A 14,187-nucleotide genomic window follows, 5' to 3' on the forward strand; every position below is an offset into this window, starting at 1 on the left:
TCACGAGTTACGTAACCCATATGCTGCAAAAGAGTAACAGTGCTCTCAAGCTAATTTACTCACATCGTCACATTCTTGGACAAAACCTCAAGAAAATTTTATGTGATTCACTAGTACTATCGCATCTTAATTACGGTGATGTATTATATACTCCTTGCTTAACCGTGTTTGACATTAAAAGAGTGCAGAAGGTTCAAAACTCCTGCTTACGTTTGATGTTTGGTGTGCGACGGGGAAGACATATATCCCATAAACGAAGAATAGTTCAATGGTTGACAATGTTTGACAGAAGAGTTCTACATATGACACGCTTTTATTATAAAATGTGTGCTTTTTCTTAGTTTTAAGTTAATTTAATACTTCTTTTAAAGTATATAGATAAATCTTTTAAATTATCTGGGGTATGCCACACCCCTGGGTGGCTTTCATTCCCTGCAAAATTAAAGGTGTCTACCGAAGTATTTATTTTTGAAAGGGTTACTGGGAAAAGAATTTTTTTGATGTTGTCGAAACCTTTTATATAATCATATATGACATCATATCGTATCTAGTCCTTCTAATAGGCAAAACTCTAGGTAATAGATCATAAACATAGTGTTGTATAACTAGCTTGTATATTCCCTGTACTTATTGTAATACCAAATGAAATTCATTTTATTGTTTTGTTTCATTGAAGGACATGGTTGAATGGAAGAACATGCATTATTGTTTCTTCCATGCCTGAACTACGCCTTTGGACAATTTTTAATTTTTTTGTTGTGTTTTTTTTTGTTGTGAGGTATGGATGTCTAATAAAAATATTTATTATTATTATTATAGTTTCCAAATTTTTGAAATGGCATGTTTCTACCGTCATCCATTTTTATTGGATTGGTGTCGGTTGCCTTAGTTACCATGGATACAAATAAAACAACACAGGCTTTCCATTCGCACCCCTGAAGAAAAAAACAAAATACAAAAAAGGTACTCACCACAAGTTTTTCTTGAAGAAATTTCTGAAACAAAATGCAAATTAGAACATTGTTACAGACAACACGATAAGGGTTAAACATCTCTGAAGAAATGTGTGAAGAATAATGATGAAGATTACCATTTTTTTAGCGATTGTGGGGAAAGCAGAGGTTTGCAAGAATTGGAACCACTATTATACACCACACACCCGCGCGAACGTTTACATTATCACTAACTGAACACAGTGGTAATTACCTGCATCGGTAAAACCTCGTGACGTTCTTATCTACATTCCAGTTTGCGATAAATCACTTGCTTCTAAATTCTTATTGTAAATTCAATTTTAATGAAATTGAATATAATACAAATTGAGATTAATGATTTGGTTTTAAAGTTTTGGGTAAAATAGATAAATGTTTTCGTGAGCTGTAAATTCGTCAAGGAAAACGCCGTTGGTAAAAATTAAAAAAACCGACTGCAGGTGCTTTTTATGCCCACGGAAAAGTCGTCAACAAACTATTCAGCTCTAGGTGCATATGATTACATTTTCGCAAATAAACAAACAAAAGGTAATCTCAAAAAATGGTCAAAATCGTTTCCAGGAGACTACAAAGGATAAAGGAAGGTGTAATACAAATTGGCAAAGAGTGTATAGGTTGGATAACAACAAAAATGATGGAGATGGAGGAAAGGAGAAAAGCTAAACATTTAAGCACAGACGAAGATTGTACAGAAAACTTAACAATGAGCTAAGAAATGAAACAAATAAGGCAAGAACGGCATGGTTTAAAAAGGAATGTAAGGAAATGAACGAACTGGAGAAATTAGGTAGATATGGAGAAAAAAGATGGAACTATGACAGTGATAGAAATAGATGGTACAATATATCAAGTAAAGAACAAACCAACACAGCTGACAGTAGAGATCTTAAAATCTACGAATGTGGGCTGTGATGGTCAGAGGAATTTCTTTGTTCAGAAATGGCGGCTCTACCTAAAAAGCAAGGTACAACCTATTACTAGTCGTAACACACAACAAAGATGTTATTGAAAATATTGAATAGATGGCTTAACCAAGTTATGGAGGAGAATATAGGAGAAGAAAAGTGTGCTTTCAGAAGAGGAATGGACAGCAAAGACGCAATAGGAGTGGCGAGAACGATCGGCAAAAGACCTTCTGTGTAGCTTTTGGTGACATTCTTAAGGCACCCAATTGGATAAAATGGGAGAAACTGTTGGAAATACTGAAGAGGAAAGGTGTCAATGGGAGAGAAAGACGACTACTACGGAGCTTATATATGAAACAAAAAGCAAAAATCAGGGGTTGGTCCGAACAAAGTACTAAAAGTTGCGAAAGTGGCGGTGCAGGAGGATATAACAGTAATGGTAGACGCGGTGAGAAAGTGGAAAGGTATAATTTAGGTACAGAGATAGCACAAGGTTGAAAAAGCTAAAGAGAAATTAAAACCAGGATAGCGATGGCAAAACAAGAGAATTTCACGCAGTAAGATTATTGGTAAAAGATCAGGAAAGGTTGGAAGGTTTTGAAATGTGGATGTGGAGAAGAATGGACTTATACGATAAGTAATGTATACGTATTAAGTAGAATTGGAGATGAAAGATGTATGTTGAAGATCATAATGCGAAGGAAAATGAACTGTATTGGAAAGAAGTGATTACTGAACGGAGTAACCGAGGGAACTGTTCAGGGAGAAAGGAAAAGAGAAAGAAGAAGGACGACCTGAAGAAGGGAGAAGGAGGATATGAAGGAGTAAAGAGAAGAGCAGAGGATAGAGAGTTGTGGAGAAAAGCTATCAGAAAACCAATGAGAATGAACGTAAATTTAGAAATTCGTTGTAATTTTTTTTAATAATAAGGGTGGAATAAAAAAGGTACATGATACGGAATTTGCGATAATTGCTATACAAATTTTTTTTTAATAATTGCAGGGAATGGATACTGAAAGAGTGAATATTTCAAGTAGTCCGCAGAATGTAATAAATGAATCATTAGCGATAATTGTGCTTTGAATCAAGAGAATGAAACAAATTTTAATCATTAGTATAAGTTGTACTACCTTTAAAATATGCTGTTCATCAACATCGCTAGGCGTAATTTAGAAATAATTCTTCAGTAAAAACTATAAATGGTTACCATCTCATCTGTAATATTTTAATTAACGGCTCAGGCAGTTTCTCTTCTTTGAAGCTATATCTGGATATTTATTTCTGAAAATAAGTACTTTAATCGTTTCAATTCGCGTTTAATCCACGTTTCGCTAAGATGTGAAAGAAAAGAAGAGAAACATTCGATTGTAACAAAGGACAGCCGAAATCTTTATTTTTCAATTTTCTAGTTCATTATATTATAATAACATTTTAACGACTCCACCCTTACCTCTGCAACAAACTCGTTAACTCGCTTTACGTCATTAATACCTTCCTAAAATTGAAGGCTTACGACGACAATAATTAACACCCTAAGGTAGTAAGGTAGTACCAAATTAAACTTTATTAGCCCTATAATACTGCATAAATCAGTTATTACTTTCTTTTATTATTGATGTATTATTTTCCCGCTATTACGGTCTAGGTTTTCAACGATAAATAAATGGTCACGAATTGCTACAAACAGAAGATGGCATACTTAGTTTTATACGACACGATATTAACCACACTTAATGATCATAATCAAGCATCGAACATGCCTAAATAAATGCAGGCGATGCACGTAGGTTTATTTTCTAGCTAAATTATGGGGAAGCCAATATTCAAAAGCTGCAGTAGGTAGAAACTAGAAAGTGTAAACGATATTGCGTTAGATACATGTCAATAGCTTTATGGAGCGAGTACGCTTTGTTAAAAAAGCACATTTTCTATTAACGAAGACTTTGATTGATGAAAAGAAAAAGTCAATCGATTTTTACACGAACTTAACGTTGAAGGTGAGATTATTTTGATGAATTATACTCTCGTTGCGCTAATGCAGATGCAACAAATGGAATTGCTCTTGCGTGGGTAATCTTTTACCTAAGCCACAAGACATAGTTGAGCTGAGGTCTCTCCGCACAGAGTTTTAAAATTTTTAAAGTTTGCTGCATAGAACCAAAAAAATATAATTTTCCACACGCATGAATATATTCGGCCTACACAGGAAAGATAAATAGCTGTTTAAAAATGACCACAGCAAATTCTGTAAGGGCATATATCTCTAACCGCACTTTAATCTACAAAATTTAGTGCGGAAACTGTAAAATTAACCGCTTACGCCCTAAGGTCTTTGTTCACTGTTCTATTTATTATCTCGTTCCGTTTTTGCCGATTGTTGCAAAAATGAATAATACCCTTTAAATTGGAAGGGATAAAAATTTGTAATTATTCTCAAGTCCCAAATACGAGTATTTTCTAATTAGATATTGGCGTTACCTTTCTGTAGTCTGAAATATTTCACGTTTATTTTATTATTATTATTTTTAGAAATTGTGTTCACAACAAATAATGTTATTTTTGTTTATGGTTGTTCCTAAATATGATGTACATGCGAAACTTATTAGGTACTAAAAGTTCATAAAACAAGGTCCGCAATACCGATCAACCTTTAATTTATAAACATATACATACACCATTTCAAATGCCAACTGTCAAAACTAATAAAAACAAGACGTTATTCCATTAAAGCTATGGCCTACTGGGCCATTTTAAAAATGTTTCTTTTATTTATCCAACTCCTGAAAATTGATTTTTATTTCTTGCTCGATAACAGTTGCAGATACGAAAAATTATAACAGACCAAAAAGTTTCTAAACAAATTTTTTTACGGTACAACTACTGAGAAAATCCTGAAAGTATAACATCTTTCCTACAAAGAGTATGAAGACTGTGTTTATATCAACCTTTAGTCATAAAATAAGCCAATGAATTGGTCCATTTCGTATGTACATCATTTTAATTTCCAAAACAAAAATTTGTCATAAATCAGTTGGGTGAGAGTTAAATTTTTTTGCATTTTTTTACTACCGAATTATGCAGAATTAGAAAAGTTTAAGTTGTAAAAGAGTCAAGATTCTCAAAACATTTCTCCAAACGAATATTGCTCATGATAACTTCAAGCTTTAAAATCATTAGTTGTCACCTCATTATCTTGGTCTGGTTTTGAATTGCTCTCTGGAAATTGGCCTTCTTTCGATAATTTTGCAACTCGGCTAATTGGCAATAAAGCTATGAGAAAATGGCGGTTCAGCAAAATTGAGAGTCAGCCACATCCCCAAAGGCCATTTAGTAATGGAACTAAGAAATGAAAACTTTAGCAATAAGACTAACAACAACGAACTTGCACGAGAAATGTACAGATGGCGTAACAGGTAGTAAATGGAATATAAATGTAAGACTGAAGAAACGTTACCTAATTCGATGTTGCGTTGAGCTCCATAGGTTTGACCGGGTTAAATCTCTGGAACATAGATCATATTAGTTGGTAAAACGAAATTTGAAAATTGAAATTTGAAAATCAGCGGTCACTATGAATTAATTTTTGAGTTGATGATGTGAAGAGATAAGAATGATTTGCATTTGACCCAGCAACATCTTCTAAAGGTGGATTTGAATTACCTACTTCACATAAATCATGTAAATCAGGGTGTAATCCATCCCCAGTGATTTTTCAAAGCTTAAAAGGTAAAAGTGCATCTAAATAGACAAGATTGCATGCTTTAGTCTACCTAGATATCAAAAATGTATGCTAATCGCTTTTTACGTGTATAAATTTGACCGTTAAAACGAGCTTAAGCACATCAATACTCATGATGGCTTTAGGTCATCACAAAATTTTCCATATCAATCGACAAATGAATGAAACAAAAATCAAGAACGCAAATGTACCTATAATTTAATCTGTTTTTATTGTTAAAATTAGTATAAAACAAATTGTAGCGCCCCAAAAATATGTTGAAACGGATGCAAGTAACGAACTATAAAGAATCCGTAAAGATTGGATGTACGCCTATAGAAATACTTATTGACTTTTCATCGAACGCCAAAGATTGCGGTTCATTTACTGTATAATTCTAACCAATACATCAAGTGAGGAGAAACGTACCTACGTTATCATATCAAATCCTCTAGGTCTAGAGAGAACTTTCTATCAAAATTACCCACGTTAATGTCAATGGCTTTCTCTTTCCATAACTTATTTAAGAAATTGATACAGATTGACTCTGATTGTATACTACCTTATTAATTATTTAATTTTACTTCGTAACATAAATTTAATTTTCTTCTAAGAACAATTTTATTTTCGCTTGTACGCTTAATTATTTAATTTCACTTGGTAACATAAATTTAAGTTTCTACAAAGAAAAATTTCATTTTCCCTTGTACCATAATTTATTAGATTCTCTGCGATTATATTGTGGAACACCATGTAGGTGTGCGATTAATTGTAGGTACCTGAAAGAATCCTCTTTCATGTAATTAGATCAGGAACACTTTCAAGCAATGAGGCAATTATAATTGTTTTACACAACCTTCATAAACTTTAGTACCATACACCTACAGAGAAATTTCTGCAAACTACGTTACAGCCATTTAGTGGAGAAGTTGTTTGTTTTGATGCTTTGTAGGAAGCCGTAGTGCTTTCTTGTGTAAAGGCGAAATCCTCTTTCCGTAATACCGTTGAAGATTATTTTTAAGGTGTATAAGACTTTTTGTAAATGTCCCGTTGTATAAACGTTTAATTTAGCCATATGGTTTCGATATTCCTTTTATTAAAGTTTCCTTTGTTCTTTGTACAGATTTCAAATTGTCTTACTCATTTGCAATCTTTTATAAAAAGCCGCTGTGTACACCCGAATACAAACAAAAAGTTACTGCCGGAACGGTAAAGGAGGCCGGAGAAATAATTTAAACACGTCTTACAAAGGAGATCTCATTAACAATTTGTTGGAGCTCTGAATTAAATAAGTGTTAAAAGGTATTGAAAGCTAAATAATAAACTATAAAGGGGGGAATGAAATTTTACGGGCGTGTTATGAAAATTCAGATTAATGGGAACATGCAAATCGTTCATAAAACAAAAACTATGTGCTCACAAAGCTTTTATATACTGTATGTAAATCGAGGTTATTCTTTATATCAATGTGGAAATGGTAAATGGACATAACTACGTACACGTTTTTCCCATTTTCGATACTGGTACCGAAGTATGTCATTTGTAATACGACTTAGCACTCGGATAGAGTACGCTTATATCTAATATCAATAACACCCTACCGTGATTTTCAAGCGTGGCAAATAATCCAGTGAATAGAGGGAGGTTACCTTACAAACGGCAGTTCTAAATGTTTGATATGTTGTCCAAGATGGTTAGTAAGGGGTTAAAATGCAAAATGCACCATTGCTCCCCCTCCGCGCCCGTGTTTTCCTGCTTTGCAGTTCCTGCCCACCATTCACTCTTACATGTTTTAAAATTCATAAGCATTCATAAGAAGTTATAATTAACACGTTTTATTTAACCCCCTTGTGAATACGATACTGTTGCAAAAAAATAAGAATATTGTGTAAACAACGTTATGTAAACGTTACTTCGGTCTAAACACCAAAAATAATGGGACACCCTGTATATGAGAATTTATTAAGTAAATCTGTGGGATTATTTACGACGTAAGCACAGATTTGGTTCGTTTTATTTGAATTTGTTATCTCGGTGTCTATTTTTCCTTTTAGAATTGTATGTAATTGCGTATTATTTTCTTGTTTCAATTTTGTGGCTTTTGCAATTTATTCAATTGAGATAAGGTGCTTGAAGTAAGACACATGGAGAAGTGGGGAGGCGTTTGATGCGTTCCGTAGTCGATTGACGACGTTTAAAAGAAGGACTTTATTTTATGGTGGATGTGGTGTTTCCTTAAATGCTGGAGACAACGAGAAAACGAAGCTGCTGCTGCTTTCCGTGACTGTTCAAAAGCGTGCACATCTGTTTACGCTAAATTATTTTTATTTTAAATTATTAAAAACATAAAATTAACAAAACCCGGAGAAAGCTTAATTTTACTTACAGTATTTTATTAATTAATAATAACCACCCCCATATCATCCTAGACCTAAACATCAACGTCTCAAACCGACATTGTTTACACAGCAATATATAAAATTCTGTGCAGAAGCAAGTTAACCAAAGTTGTGTGAGAAGTTTAACGCGTGTTATGCGATTACGGAAAAAGGCTTGTCGAGTTGAAAAACGAACCAGTGTAGTACAGCGAGACTTTTTGTAAAGGTTCTCTTCTTATTAAAAGTTAAAAGTCTCTACCATCCGATCAGCCACCGAAAATGTGTCATCATTTTCATCAAACCAGTTTTGTTAGTCATCTAATTCTGTGTGGCCATATTATTTGGATTATTAAAGCAAAAGTGTAACTGGAAGTAAGTTTAATGTTCCTTATTTTATTTTTCGACAGCTTGCGTGCGGGGTAAACTGTCCAAATGCGCTTTGCAAGCCGTTCTTTCTTTTAGGGACTTTGTTTAAATTTTGTTTCATTGTTTTTTTGGAATAAATTTTTGTTATTGTCCCTGAATTAATTGTGTTTATTCGAATCCAAAGTGCGACCCAGAAAGTTTTCTTGTAACATTTTTTTTCTATTCGTCCCAAGATTTATTTCAGGTGTTCCTTGAAATTTTTGGAATTTCTCAAAATTGAGAAATTTTAATCAATATTAAAATTTCTCTCATACAAATATCGGATGTGTACGAGGAGAGATTATGAAATTCTACGTTTCAATTTTGATTTTTTTGAACTATCTGGAAAGGTGTTTTGTGGGTGTTTTTTGCATTTAGAGAAGGTGATTTGGTTGTAATAAAGAATTTAAGAATCGAGGATGGTCCTAAGCAACTAAGAGCTGGCTCCCCGGCCCCGTGGGGAATCGAACCCCGGTCTCCCGCGTGAAAGGCGGAGATACTAACCACTGTACTGTCAAGGATTATTTATTTGGTACCCGAAACGTGAGGTAAATGAGGGAAATGCAAAATTTAGGTCAAATTTGCTAATTTAATTTCAAATTACGGAAGCTTTTGTGTTACAGTTAATTTAGCTTTCGTAGCCAGACAGGATTTCTTACATGATTAATAAAATTACAGGGATTCAAAATTTGATTGTTTTTTAATTCTTTTTTTAGAGAAACTAATTCGTGCCGGCGCGGCGCGGCGGTTGGGTTTTGAATTGAGACACAGGCTAAGATTCCTTTCACTTTTACATAATTATTTAGGCAATTTATCAAAAAAATGTGACATATTTTTTTAATTTCAAAGGCTGATCTCCTAAACAAGTTACAGCTGGGAATAGTCGAAGCTACATAATGTCCACTGATGCCAAAAAGAAGGAGTTCAGGTGCCACCAACAGGTCGTCATTTCGAACATTTATTGCTAGATTTGCTAACTCCTTTGTTCGTGTATCATGTTCACTTTAGTAGTAAATCTAGCCTACATTTTCAATAAACATCAATGTTAACCATATTTTTTTGAAATCGCATGCTTGGTTTCGGGAAAGAATTTTTTTACAAATTAGCGTTTCGACTTTTTTTTCACTGAATCTTATGTAATTTACGGATTTTTTTGTATCCGTGGAAATGTTGTAGTTTCGGCTATCCAGAGCTATAATTTGTTTAGGGGGGCACCTTTTGAAACTTGGCAATTGGGGAAGATCAATTAAAAATTTTATTTTTCCGATTAGACACCTAAAAAAATTATGTGACAGTGGAAGAGGTCTTAGCCCGTGCTTCAATTAAAAACCACCGCCGCGCCGGCGCAGTTTAGTTTCTCTCAAAAAAATAATTCGAAAAACGTTCGAAATCGTTGAATAAAAAAATAAGTACCTACTCTTCAAGTACTTTCCTATTCTTCAATAAAATATGGTGGGTTCCGTTCCAAAAAACGCCACTGGAATAAATTGGCGACGTTATAGTGCACAAATTTGCTCCTACACTTTTTTTTGATATGTTTTATGTCGAACTCAATCTTTCTGAGCTTTGAGTCGGAAAACCATCTTAATAAGAAGCGGGCAGTTTCCGAAATTTTATTTTATTGTCCTATTTAAAAGGTATCTGTTAATCCGTTTGTGTGTTAACCATTACTTTTATTTGCCGTTTACCATAAATTGCCACGGACGGACAATAGAAGAAACAAATGAAATTCACACTAAAAACTTCTGGCGATGGTGCAAGGATCTGCTTCGGCTCGCTCGTCGGATAGGTCGAGGGTAAATCTAGAAGTTAATAAATAGGGCGCCAGAAGCTTAACTAATCTCCGCCAGCAAATCTGAGTTGATCCTGCCCTCGCTTCACAAGCAGGATGTAGAGTCGTGATCAGCCAGTAAGCTAAGAAAGGGGACAATATAACACGCAAGAAAACAAAAGATAAGGAGGAGGAAAGCAGAAGCATATATTTGAAAATCAATAACCGCACGTAATGGTAAGAATTAAATAAATTCAACAATATCAAATGAAAAAAACTGACAAAATATTTGAGGGAAATAAAAAAAAAGGTAACCAACCGTTCACAAGTCCGTATGAAACGTAGTAATAATTTTTTAAATAAGTGAGTAGGTGTAGAGTGGTAATTGAATAGTTCAGTTGACTTGAAGCAAGAGGGTAATTTGGGGAAAGGCCTTTCTGTATCAATAAACCCCCGTTCATATGTACCTTACCTTGGGTATTCTACAATTCAAGCAACTTACCTTGTGTCCGGTTTCACAAAAACAAAATACAATTAAAAAAAAATGCAAGTTAATTAACATGTGAACTAATAAAAAAAGATAAAAAAACTACTTTCGTGAGCTGTGCTCAACCACCGATTTATCAGTGGCTCTACTACACTTCTAACTTTCTGTCAAATTCGGTACGTAACCGCAAAAAAAAATTATAATTAAATCATAATAAAGTTTTAGTGCACAAAATTTAAATAACACAACAACAACAAGTAACTTAGGATTTACAGAGAGGGAATTAGGAAGTTCTCGATACACGGGGAAGGAGAAAAAAAAAATTGGAAGGAATTAAGGAAGCAAGGATAAGGAAAGTAAGTAGGTGTAGGGGGTCAAACCATCTTCACTAATGTAGGTCAACAAATAATAGTGTACAGCACACACAACGCTGACCTTTGGGCTCCTTTAATGTACCCCTAAGTGGCTCTGGTGGTGCGGGAACTGAAGTTGGTGTAGGCGTCCAAAGACAGGTCGATATCACGGCTGAACACGGCGACACAAACGAAGAACATAAATCGGGCAGCGACAACACGTAGAAAACAAGTTTGAAGTAAAATCGGAACAGATACGGCTCCCAAGTTTCACATATACGAAGAAGCTAAAAGATTATATTGCTATAGACACGGGACTAAAAGGTAAGCACGAACCTCTAAGTTGGTAGGCGAGCTGAAGATTAAGCGATTTTAGGTCCGCATAAAGCGATATGGAATACTACCCAATTGAGGCAACCAAAAAAAACCTCCGACTAAATACGGGTAGCTATTCTATTTGTCTGGCCCAAATTCTTGAATATTCCTTCGTATGAAGATTGGTAATAGCTCAGGAAATTGGTAAATCACTCTCAGATTACAAAATGTGCACTTGCCAAAAAATGTCCGCAGGAAACAGGAAAATCACCGAAAAGAATGTTATCAGAAGGAAATTAGCTTATCAAGAAAAGAATACAAGAAAGAAAGTTCGAAAACGGAAAAGCACTAACAGAAAATTAGAGAGCAACCCACAACACATAGAAGTCAAGGTGTATAGTATTACTAAGAGGAACGAATTAGATAAGAAAAGTGTATTAAATTAGATACGAAAATGAACCGTTACAACTCCCCCCTTCCAAGAAGAAAGCGAAGCGTACAAAAGAGAAGAAAAGATAAAGAAGAGATAGAGAAGAAAACACGAATCGCAAACAAACTGAAATCCAAAACCCACCCCAATATTGCTTAAAAAGCTAAACAACCCACCCCAAAGAGAAAGAAACTAGGAAAGATAGAGAGTGAAGGGCTAGATGTAATAGCGAAATTTACGCCTGAAAGGAAACAAAAGAAGTGGACGTAAATTTCCAAGGTCAACCTGCCCTAACGAGCCCAACCAACCACCCTAACTTAAAGTCATTAACCAGAAAAGCGATCATGACCATACTCAACTAACCATTCTCGAAAGTACACGGTTTCAGGTCTTGAACATGCCAAATACCTTTGTTTACACCGTCATCATTCTGCAACTCATATGTGCAGTAACCAGTTTTACGTTTGATGAGAAAAGGTCCAAGAAATTTTGGGGCAAGTTTAGCAGTAAATCCTGCTGAGGCGTCGGAGTGCGCTTTATTTTTTCGCCAAACCTTCTGCCCAATTTGATAATCTACATATCTACGTCGGAGATTATAGTGACTTTTGTTTTTCTCATGGGCAACTTTCAATCGGTCATATATGTTAAGGTACATTTGCTTGAATCCTTCCTGTCTATCATCTAGGGGAGGGTCAGTGTTCGGAACACGTTCAACGAAACATTTCCCATACAGAATATGTTCTCTGCCAAAATTAATAAAGTAAGGGGTGTATCCCGTAATTTCATGACGAGAGGTGTTGATGGCGTTAGTGATAGCTGAAAGATTCTGACACCATTTTTTATGGTTGGTTTTAATGTAACACGATAGCATAGTTTTAATTACTCGATTCGTTCTTTCAGCTGGATTAGCTCGAGGATAGTACAAGGCAGTATAGTGGATCTTGGTTTGGTATTTTGTAGCTAAAGCTTGAAATTGAGAAGATTTCATCTGGGATCCATTATCGCAGATAATAAATTGAGGTGTTCCATAGACATGAAATATTCCTTCCTCCATGCATTTAACAAGAGATGCAGCAGTTGCTGTACGTAGTGGAAAAGTAACCACATATTTGCTAAAGAAATCTACTACAACTAATATGTACAAATATCCTCTAGAAGATCTTGGGAGGGGCCCTATAAAATCTAGGCTTATCATTTGCCAAGGAAGATTAATGTCGGGACGGTTTCCCATTAAACCAGGAGGACTCTTCTGCTCTGGTTTTTGTTCTGCACAAGTGCGACAGTGCTGTACATATTTAATTACATCGGCCCTCATTTTAGGCCAATAGTACCGTTGTGCGACTTTCCAAACAGTTTTGTAGATTCCAGTGTGGCCAGATGTAGGTTCGTCGTGACAGCGGACGATAACATTCTTACGATCCGATTTCGGGACAACAATTTTCCAATGATCGGAGGGTGTGGCTAATTGTGGATGGGCGAGTTTCACGAACTTATAGAGAACATCCTTTTCAATCCTCCAATTAGGAAATTTATCAGGTGTGTTGATCACCTGATGTTTCATCTTGTTATACCACTGGTCCGTACTAGTAGGGGTCGTGATCAAGTCACAGTGTGGTGATACAGAACGGCTTAACAAATCCGGAACCACATGATCTTGGCCTTTCCGATGGATTAACTCAAAATTGTATGGTTGTAGCCTTAAAGACCATCGGGCTAAACGCCCTTGTGGATCCTTCAGTCGATGGAGCCATAGCAACGAATGGTGATCGGTAATAACCTGGAAATGTACTCCCTCTAAGTAATGTCTCAATTTTTCTATGGCCCAAATTACAGCAAGGCATTCTCGCTCTGTTGTGCTGTAGTTCCTTTCCTGGCGTGTAAGTGTTCTTGACAGATATTGTATCACACGTTCTTCACCGTCAAACGTCTGCGTGAGAACAGCGCCTAGACCGTAGGCCGAAGCATCTGTTTGTAAGCAAAATGGGCGATTGAAATCAGGACATGTAAGTAATGGAGCAGTAATTAAGTACTCCTTAATTTTTTGGAAAGACTTCTCACATTCCGGTGTCCAAAGAAATTTTACATTTTTCTTTGCCAGATTACTAATTGGAGCTATAATGGTGGAGAAATTCAGAATGAAGCGACGATACCATGCTGCAGTGCCTATAAAGCGTCTAACCTCTGTCACATTCTTTGGAGCAGGGATGTCCAAGATGGCCTTTACCTTTTCGGGATCAGTCCTCAAGCCATTACGATCAACAATATAACCGAGATATTTTAGTTGTGGCAAACAGAACTTGCATTTATCAAGGCTGACAGAAAGTCCTGCCATCAGTAAACGATTGAGGACGGTATCTAGTAAGCGAAGATGTTCGTTGAATTCTCGGGAAATGATTATTATATCATCGAGATATACCAGTACCGACGGTTGCA

The 14,187-nt window shown here is 35.5% G+C and overlaps 2 long non-coding RNA genes across 5 annotated transcripts; both read left to right on the top strand.

Moving 5' to 3' along the window:
- The first annotated feature begins 10,161 nt into the window (after positions 1-10,161).
- Positions 10,162-10,446, top strand: LOC116166580. Its single transcript, XR_004144348.1, has 2 exons — positions 10,162-10,194; positions 10,249-10,446. It is a non-coding gene; the product is annotated as an uncharacterized LOC116166580 (long non-coding RNA).
- A 295-nt stretch (positions 10,447-10,741) lies between these two features.
- Positions 10,742-11,428, top strand: LOC116166571. Of its 4 annotated transcripts, none has more exons than XR_004144336.1 (3): positions 10,742-10,832; positions 10,882-11,333; positions 11,386-11,428. It is a non-coding gene; the product is annotated as an uncharacterized LOC116166571 (long non-coding RNA). The 4 variants fall into 4 exon arrangements; XR_004144337.1 differs by having other exon boundaries at positions 10,815-11,012; positions 11,054-11,333; XR_004144338.1 differs by having other exon boundaries at positions 10,816-11,012; positions 11,069-11,333.
- The last annotated feature ends 2,759 nt before the right edge of the window (positions 11,429-14,187 follow it).

Source organism: Photinus pyralis, unplaced genomic scaffold, assembly GCF_008802855.1.
Source record: "Photinus pyralis isolate 1611_PpyrPB1 unplaced genomic scaffold, Ppyr1.3 Ppyr1.4_LG3b, whole genome shotgun sequence".
Taxonomy (NCBI): Eukaryota; Metazoa; Arthropoda; class Insecta; order Coleoptera; family Lampyridae; genus Photinus; species Photinus pyralis.